The following is a 10,521-nucleotide window of genomic DNA, read 5'->3' as shown; positions in this document are numbered from 1 at the left end:
AATTTATAAATTATTCTATGAGATGGTTATTAATCTTTATGGTTGAATTGTACTTATATGCTTTAGTAGTTAGACCAATTGTATTTGGCTTACTAAGCTCTTTGTAGCTTCTCAGTATGTTTACTGTCTGTTTTACAGTTGTCGTAGCTACTGAAGGCTCAAAGATAGTTGAGGATCGTCACCACACTATCAATCTCATTTTGGTACTTTTAAAAGTGTACATATTTTAAAGTATGGAATGTATAGGCTAGAAGGTTTATGTATTAAGTTTTGAATTGTAAATATAGGTTATGCAATGAAAGTTGGCTATCAAATGGTATGTTTGTGTTAAGTTTGGTATGGTTTGAATGGGTTGTTGAATGATGATGAAATAGTTGTAATGAAGCATGTTTTGAGCATGAAATTGTAGGAATGACCCATAAAAGAGTGGCAAATTGGCTTAAACCAAGCTTGCATGGTGCCACATGGTCTTGACACACGGGCGTGTCATATGGCCATGGGCTAAAGTCAGTAGCTAGCTAAGTATCACACGGCTATAAGACACGGGCGTCCCTATTGCCCGTGTGAAAAAGTCAGTATTGGACCTATTTTTGGCACGACTGGTTCACATGGGCGTGTCTAGTGCTTGTGTGTGACACACGACCTAGTCACACGGGCGTGCCACTTTAACAGTTTGAAAGAATTGATTAAGTTCTGAAAATTCTGAATAGGTTCGGTTTAGTTTCTACCTTTCCTTAAATGTATGTTTTAGGTCTCGTAGACTATATTTAGAGATGATTGCTTATGAAATGATATTAAATAATATCTGTGATTCTGAATTGGTCTGAAATGTCCTCGTAACCCTAATTCAATGTCGGTTATGGGTTAGGGGTGTTACAGGAACTCCGGCTATTCTCCTATGAAAATGCCAAATTACTCAAGGAGAGACTTAAGAAATGGCATGACAAGCACATTCGAGTTCGAGAATTTGAAGCAGGTCAGCAAGTTCTGTTATTTAATTCCAAACTAAAGTTCTTCCCAGGTAAGTTAAAATCACGTTGGTCCGGTCCATTTACAATTCATCATGTCTATCCATACGGAGTTGTCGAGCTCCAAGGTAAGGGAGGTAATTTTTGAGTTAATGCTCAGTGCCTGAAACACTATTGGGGAGATAAGATTGAACGGAATGAAATTTCGTTCATTTTATCGGATGTTTAAAATTTTCCTATGTTCCTTTTTAATAAATGATTTAGGGTATATTTTTGGGATTAGTATGTTTAAAAAAATTCTGTTTAGGAGATTGGAACTTAAGCTGGACCGCTTGTGACCCCTCCAATCTTTCCTGGGAATTGATTTTAACATAATTTTCCTAAAAATTATTCTCTAAATAGAGATTTTAATCTTCTATTTTTCAAATAAAAGGTCAATTTTGACCCGAGTTTTAAATTGCGACTCAATTTCAAATTTTCATTAAGTCTAGGGACTTAATTGAAGTATTTTAAAACTTGGTTGCTTTTTTCGTGAATAATGAAAACTAGATGCCTCTTTTGTAAATATTTTCAAAAGGCTTCTAGAATAAATGTTTTAGTTTAAAAAAAAGAAGAGAAAAATTGATAATTATTAATATATAATTATACCCGTTATAATATATATTAATTATTATCAATTTTAGGATTTTATTTGATAAGTTTTAATAAAGATAATAAGATGATAATCTTTAATATATAATTATATCTTTTATAATTTATATATTAATCTTTATCAACTTAGCATAAAATTAGGATTAATTTTATTTTATCTTTGTTTAAAATAAATTAAATAGCAATTAATAATTTAATATGCATATATCTAATTATTAATTGTTGTTATCTTTATATAGGATTAGAACTTAGAATTTTTATTGATTAAATTGTTTTAAGAATTCTACTCTAATTCCTATTTCTCCCTCTACAAATACCACCCATCTTCCCATTCATATAACACTTAAAACCCAAAGCACCAAAACACCAAAGTGCCGAGGCCCTTAGCAATAGTAGCACCAAGATGTGGGCCAGCACATGCCTAGCTCCATCGCACGCACATCCCGCGCACACAACGCTCCTGTGCACACAACGCTCCCGTTGCCTCGAGCTGCCCGAGCCTCAGCTCGCGCCAGGCCTTCACCCCGCGCGCGATACCTGCCCTCCACACCATCTTGCGCGCGCCCAAGTCCTACCTACTGCCGAACACCCGTGTTGCTGATTGCTTCCAGCCCTGCTGCGCATCACTGCTCCCACACGCACCATGCCTGCACGCCCTAGCTCCCACATGAGTTCTTTGAATTACCAGATTTTGAAAACGACAAATATTCCACATTGATGAGCAATACAAGCCTAAAAATTTGGAAGAAATTCTTGAAGAACTGACAATTCAAGGTTCTACATGGACTGTGTCAAAACAAGGAATCCACACTTGTCAAAAAGAATATTTGATGCCACTCGCGAAGGTATGGTTTGACTTCATCCAATTTAGCCTTATGCCTGGCTCACATGGGACTACAATCTCATTAGAGCGAATGGTCTTATTATACTCAATCCTAACTGGCAAGATTATTGATGTGGGGAAGATCATCATGTGGGAGATACAGAATTGTGCCGTTAAACGCTTTGACCCTACTCATTTCCCTTTTACAATAACAATTCTATGCTTGAAAGCTGAAATTCTCACAAATGTAAGGAAGACAGGGTATAGCCAAGGCACAATCATAGATTGGGACCTCTACCGAGTAGCTAGAGACTCAGTTCTATAGCAACAAGTTGAAGTAAGTAAGGAACCGGATGACCCTGATGAAGAAGAAGATTCCACGATGCAATCATTTGAAGTCCCTGATAAGGTAGAATCAGTGGAGCCAGAAGCTGAACCTGATGCTGAAACTTCAATGTTTAGAGCTCAACCGCCTAGCCCAGACCTTCAAAATGAGCTATCAAAATTGATGAACTTAATGTACATATGCAATGGCAGCAACAAGCCTACTGGAGATACTAAAAAATAAGGGATGACTCGATGGGAAGTGCTTTTAAGAAAATATATAATGACCCGTTTATATTTGTGCCTGAGTTTCCAGATTTCATATTTGAATCATGGAGTCCATTATCAAAGAAGGAGCGAAGTGATTCATGCAATGGCGATAGTGATGGAGCAAAAGATGAGTCAAATTCGGAAGGGTCTGCAAATAAATAAAGGAGGGATCTTGACTTTATTTTATTTCTGTTCTTAGGTCATTTTATGATTAAGGTTAATTAGGAATCTTTTATTTTTTGCATAATAAAAAAAAGAGAGAGGAAAATCACAAATAAAATGTGAACAAGTCACAAAGTATAAAGTGTGGCAATGGATATATACATGTCTAGGATTGGATTTAGAAAGAGCTTGGTACTTAAGCAGTCAAATTGACTCACCTCCTTTTTTCTAAAATCCTACCTGGTGTATAGTATCTGTTCACTTTAAACAATAAGGACATTGTTCATTTTCAATTGGGGGACCGAAAATTTGAATTATTTCTACTCAGAATAAAATTTTTCTTTTAATTATGATTAGGATATATTTTGTTCAAAACTTTGAATTTTGTTTAGTATGCTCAATTTGAGTATGAATAAAGTTCTATTATTTCAATAAATTATTATGTTAGTTTAATAATGACATGAATGTATTTTTAATAAAACATGTAAATTCATACTATAAAATTTTTAGTTCTTTAGGAAAGTTAGGAATGCATGAAAGTTTAAGTCTTTAGAATTGACTTAGTAGTTTCTTGAGGCGAAATCCTAGGGAACATGGAACATTGGAAATGATTTAGGCAACTATTTTTTGGACCGTTTGAGCCTTTCAATCCCACCATGGTAAAATTGTATCCTTTGAAACCCAACTTTGAGACTATATGACCTAATTTTATTTCGACCCTTACAATAATTAGCCATTACTTTTTGCTTAATGATCTTAAAATTGTCCCAAACACTAGACTCAGTAATATTCAAGATGTACTTCGAAAATAAGTTTGAGGGAGTTGAAAAGAAGTATCAATTGCTCGAGAATTGTAGTACACAAAGTAAGTGCTCGTGTTAATTTGAAAAATATGTACAAAAGAGCATATGAAAGTCAAGTTGGTGTATCGAAGGTAAAAATTCTGAAGGTTCGATTGACACTGAGTCTAGGGTTTCTTGAACCAAATTTTATCCATCTTTCACCTACCCCTAGTGTGACAGCCCAAAATTGACCCTAGTCGGGAAGTGGTTTCGGGATCGCTAAACCGAGTCACCGAAATGTTTGAACGTAATATTTATTGTCTAGAATATGTATTTATGAATGTGTGAAAATTTCAAGCTTCGATTTAGTCGATTGCATGTGAATTCAGTTATTAGGACTTGTGTGACACTTTTGAAATGTGATAGGCTAATCTATAAGGACCTAATAGTGCATGTAATCAAAAGGGAGGACTTGCATGTCAAATTTCCCCCCTAATAGCTAGTGGCCAGCCATGACAAGGGATTATGGGCAAAAACATGTCATAAAACATGTTGGGACAATGGTGTATGTAAGAAAAAAATAAAATAATGAGCATGGGAATTGAATAATGAAAGGGAAGAAAAAAAAAAAGAGAATGGTGAGTGTCCCCCCCATTGCCGTGAGTTGAAGAAAAGAAAAGAAAAAAATTTGTTCATCCTTTTCATTCTCTCTTGGCCAAAAATTCTATGGAAGAAGAGGGAGTTCTTGCTTCATGTTTGGTTTGGAAGAGGATTAGGAAGAGGTTTGGCCATACTTGTATCAAGAGTAAGGTATGTTTGATGTTGTGCCATGAGATTCATGCATGTTTTTGGTTGCTAACTTGATGTTCTTATTAGCCCATGGTTCAAATCCTTGCTATGTCATGGGGGTGGTATTCGGCCAAGGTGGATTTTGTGTTAATGCCATTGCATGTTGAATATGAAGCTTGCTAATGATACATGTGATGGTGGATTGATGGCTCTTGGACTTTCTTTTTAGCATTTTTGAGTGAGACATTAAGTTCTTTGTTTAACCATGACCAAAATTGAAATGGTGTGGTGTTGTGATGTATTTGGCCATGGTACATCCATAAGTATAATTTATGCTTATTGCATGGTAGGTAAGATTTGTGTTTTGGATTTATGTTCATGTTTAGTTATAATCAACCTTGAGATTCGGCTCTAGCATATACATATATATATATATATATGTTTGCACATGATGTATTGGTATGACATATATACTATCTCAAGGTATATATTTTCATATGATGATGTTTGGTTATGAAGTAAATGATTGATCGTATTGAGTTACAATATGGAATCGTTAGTTAGTAAAATGTATGCCGTTTATGTGTGGTATTAAGTGTATAATTGGCCTCAACATGGACATGCATATTCGGCCACATGAGGGGGAAGCATATTGATGCCTATTCTTGGCTTGGAAAATTCGGCTAAGGAGAGTACTAACTAATGTGTTGAGTTTGATTCATGATTTCCGTACATATGTGACTTAAATGTCTAATGAAAATATGTGGGCTAAGTACCTTGAATTCCTCTTTTGATGCTCAAATGATTAAATCAATTTATTTGTTAAATTAAGCTCAAGAGCAAAGGGAGCTAAATCCGATAAAGGGAAGGAAAAAGTGGTCGAATAGCCATCGAATCATTCGACAACATCCGAGGTAAGTTCTTGAGTAATAGGCGTAAATTATGATTTGATTAGATCATGTTTTAAGCAAATCGAAATCATGCTCTTTGTGTGTGGCTATTGAGCGAAATTGTAAATATGATAAGTGTCTTGTCTTTGAGCTTTGGTAATGAGAATGTAATAAGAATGCGTATTGATTTGTTGATATATGTGCTTGGTTATTGAATGGTATCCGGCTAAGTCCCGAAGGCTTTTGTGCTAAGTGACTAAATCCGGTCAATTCGAAGGCATTTGTGCGAGTTACCAAAACCGGGTTAAGTCCCAAGGCATTTGTGCGAGTTACCAAAACCGGTTAAGACCAAGGCATTTGTGCGAGTTACTAAATCCGGCTAATTCGAAAGGCAATTGTGCGAATCACTATAACCGGCTATGTCCCGAAGACAATCGAGCAAGTCGCTATATCCGGTTAAATTCAAGGTACGTGATTCGGGAATGAGCAATCTTGCTGTAAAATTTCAGTTAATACGCTTGCAAAAATTCCAGCAATGAGGTATGTTCGTATGTGCTTGAATTAGTTGAGCCCTTACAAGTAAGTATTCGCTCGGTTGATAAACGAGCTACCGCCCTTTAGCTAAGTTGATCTTTGTGTATGAACATAAGGGTTGGTAATGTGAAGTAAGTATGATATTGAGAATGTGTGCATATGAAATTATCCGTTTAGCTATATGAATGCTATGCTTTTGTTGTCTTGGAATCCCTTGCTCAAAACTTACTAAGCATAAATTGCTTACTCCGTTTCTTTGTTCTCTGTTTTATAGATTTTGGCTCGTCACCATCTCGGACTCGGGATTTTTCGAAGTCGAAGTCTCCCACACTATCAAAGCCCCCTTTTGGTACAATTTTGGTTGAGCTTTGAAATGGCATGTATAGGACTACCCTTTGTTGTTTTTCGAGTACTTTTTGTGATGTATGTGTGTACAACCATGCGAAAATGGCGCATAGAAGTGGAGTATGGCATTAGACCATTTGTGTTTATGTATATATATATATGGTTTCATGATGTGACTATGGATTGGAATGGAAGTGTTGGGCAATGATCAGCCCTTGGAATGGCTAAATATGATCATATGTGGACCTATGTATGACAAAACTCTAGTTGGTCCATGGAAACCACGAAATAGGTAAAGTTTACCTTGAAAACAGATGCTGACAGCAGCAGTGGTGTGGATGTGAAAAATCACTAAAAATAGCAGGAATGGAATTAAATAGTGAATAAATTATGTAAATGAGCCTTGATGAATCTACTTTCATATGGAAGAAACGAAACGGTCATATGAGTTGTATGTTAAGAGATATTTAGGTATTTGTGAAACAGGGCCAGAACGGTTTCTGGATTCCCTGTTCCGAATTTGGAAATTCATTATAAATTAACCAGAGATAATTAGGAGTCATTCCATATATTTATAGATTCCTATTTGAGTCTAGTTTCTATAGAAACAAACGAAATCAGTATTGAAGCCCTGTACAGGGAGATATTCAAGTTGTAACGCGCGAAGGTCAGTGTAGCCGACCCCTGTAAGATGGGAGAATTTAACTAATAAAATGTACTAATTGGCTTGACCAAAAATTCTAGAAAAAAATCTGTAGATGGAAATATGAGTCTAGTTTCAGGGAAAAATTACGAAACTGATTTTCGAGTTTTGAAACTCAAGATATGATTTTTAAGGCGACAGTGATGCAGTAACCAGCTTGTCGGAGATTTTTTATGGATTTGTGAAAACAATTAAGTCTGTGCACCTTGTGTTCGACTCGATAACGGACTCGGTGCACGGGTGTTACAATTTTATTGGTATCGAGCTACGTTTTAGTCGATTCTAGGACTACCGTAATGCGTTTGGGTCTAGCTATACATGCCATTTTATGTGATTCTTTGATAGTGTGGTGATTTCTGACAATTGCAAGTGTGTTTATTTATAGTAATGGATCCCGATCCCGACCGAAGCGGTGGTGATGATCTTGAGAGTGTAGCGCTGCTCCCTTTAAAGGGACAGCGCGGCGGACTCTCAACCTAATGCTAGTAATCCAAATGATGAAGCTAGACAAGCTTTTTATAGCGTGATGAATGATTGGTTCAACCAATACATTTGAACTAATACTACTGTTCCACAACCTCCATTCCCGACTAATACAACCCCGCACCTACAATACCTCCAATGAATCGACCAAATAAGGTCAAATAAGCCCCAGTTGATGAATCCGAAAACATGGGGCTCTGAATTTAAAGCTACGGATAGCGACGATGCCGAGCAAGCTGAATTTTGGTTGGACAACACTATCCGGTACTCGATGAGCTATCTTGTACACCGATGAATGCCTAAAGTGTACTATCTCCTTGCTACGCGATTACGCCTACTATTGGTGGAATCGTTTATTCATTGTGCCCAGAGAGCAAGTAACTTGGGAGTTTTTCCAAACCGAGTTTGAAAAAGTATATCACCAGAGATTCATTGACCAAAAGCGGAAGGAATTTCTTGAACTCAAACAAGGTTCCATGTCGATTCTGACTATGAACAAAAATTGTGAGGCTTAGTCGATCATGCGAGAATGCATTTCCTCGAAGCCGTGATGTGTAAACGTTTGAAGATGGACTGAATGACGATATAAAGCTGCATGTTGGCATCTTGGAAATCCGAGAATTTGTGGTACTTGTCGAGCGAGCTTGCAAAGCCGAGGAGTTCAGTGTGGAGAAAAGAAAAGCTGAAGTGGGAGCAAGGGAGTTTCGTAAGAGGTCTTCGGGGAAGCCCTTCCCACAGTCATCAAAGAAATTTAGAGATGGCTTAGGCCGATCTAGAGACACTTCGGGCTTTTCTAGACGAGATCACGATCGACCCCCTATGGGCACGTGAGTCACTTGATCGCCGGTGTTGGCAATGATCGTCGAGACGAGCGGAGTGCCAATATTGTGGCAAATGGCATTCAGGAGTTGTAGATTCTGTGACCGCTCTGTTTACAAGTGCGGATCGATCGACCACTTCATTAAAGATTGCCCGAGGTTGCTGAGCAGAATATAAATCGAATGGGAAACCGGTGCTACCACCGCCGAGGTAGACCATCCGGAAATACGGCAATGTTAGTGGTGGTCGAGAGGATCTAGAGATCTTTGCGACCAGATCTGAGGCTCGTCGCTTGCTAGGGCTTATGCTATCTGCGCACGCGAGGATGCTTCCTCGCCGGATGTTATTACCGTACCTTTACTCTCTTTGATACTAATGTGATTGCTTTGATTGACCTGGTTCTACTCATTCTTATATGTGAAACCTTAGCATCCATAGAAGACTTTACCTATTGAGTCAAGCGAGTTCGTAATTGGTGTCAAATCCCTTGGGTCGTTACGTGCTTGTCGACAAAGTGTGTAAGAAATGTCCCCTAGTAATTCGAGGTTCTGTTTTCGGCGACCTTGATGCTTCGCCGCTTGATGAATTTGATGTTATTCTTGGGTTGGATTGGTTGACCGTGCATGATGCGGTTGTGAATTGCAAAAGCAAGACTATTGATTTGAGGTGCGCAAATAATGAGATGATCCGAGTTGAGTCTACGGACTTAAAGGGGTTGCCATCTGTAATATCATCAATGTTGGCCCAGAAATATGTAAGAAAGGGGTGTGAAGCATACCTTGCGTATGTACTTGATGATAAGGAGTTAGAAATAAAACCTGAATCTGTGCTGGTGGTTTGTGAATACCCGGATGTTTTTCTCGAAGAATTACTGGGTTTGCCACCTGTTCCGGAGATAGAGTTTGGTATTGAGCTTGTACCTGGGACTACGCCGATTTCGATAGCTCCGTATCGTATGGCACCAACCGAGTTAAAAGAGTAGAAAGCTCAGTTGTAAGAATTGACGGATAGAGGTTTCGCTCGACCAAGTTTCTCACCTTGGGGTGCACCAGTATTGTTTGTGAAAAAGAAGGATGGAACCATGAGGTTGTGTATTGACTATCGTCAGCTGAATAAAGTGACGATAAAGAATAAATATCTATTACCGCGTATTGATGATTTGTTTGATCAACTAAATTGATGATCGGACGTACCCAAAACTGCTTTCAGAACGAGGTACAGTCACTACGAGTTCTTAGTGATGTCGTTCGGGCTCACTAATGCCCCTGCGGTATTTATGGATTTGATGAATCGGATCTTGAGACGATATTTGGACGGTTCGTAGTTGTGTTCATTGATGACATCTTGGTCTATTCAAGAGATGAGACCGAACATCTTGAGCACCGAGATTAGTGTTGCAAATTTTACGGGATAAGCGGTTGTATGCTAAGTTCAAGCAAGTGTGAGTTACGGTTAAGGAGGTTAGCTTCTTGGGTCATGTGGTATCTGTATCGGGTATTCGAGTCGACCGAGCAAAATTTCAGCCATACTTAACTGGAAGCCTCAGAAATATTCTGAGGTTCGAGCTTTTTGGGACTTGCGGTTACTACCGACGGTTTGTGAAAGGTTTCTCGATGATAGCCACACCCATGACGAAGCTACTTCAAAAGATGTTAAGTTCAAATGGACGGAAAAATGTCGAAAAGTTTTGATCAACTGAAAACTTATTTGACTGGAGCTCAATTTTAGTGCGGCCGAGTCGAGGCAAAGAGTTTGTCATCTATAGTGGCGCCTCCCTACTTGGGTTGGGTTGCGTGTTGATGCAAGAAGGTCGAGTTGTGGCCTATCGTCGAGACAATTAAAGCCACATGAGAAAAATTATCCGACCCATGATCTCGAACTAGTCGCCATCGTATTCGCTTTGAAAATATGGCGACACTACCTATTTGGGGAGAAGTGCCATGTATTTTCGGATCACAAAAGTCTCAAATATTTGATG

Source organism: Gossypium arboreum, chromosome 3, assembly GCF_025698485.1.
Source record: "Gossypium arboreum isolate Shixiya-1 chromosome 3, ASM2569848v2, whole genome shotgun sequence".
Lineage (NCBI taxonomy): Eukaryota > Viridiplantae > Streptophyta > Magnoliopsida > Malvales > Malvaceae > Gossypium > Gossypium arboreum.
Note: the sequence above shows the minus strand (reverse complement) of the source record.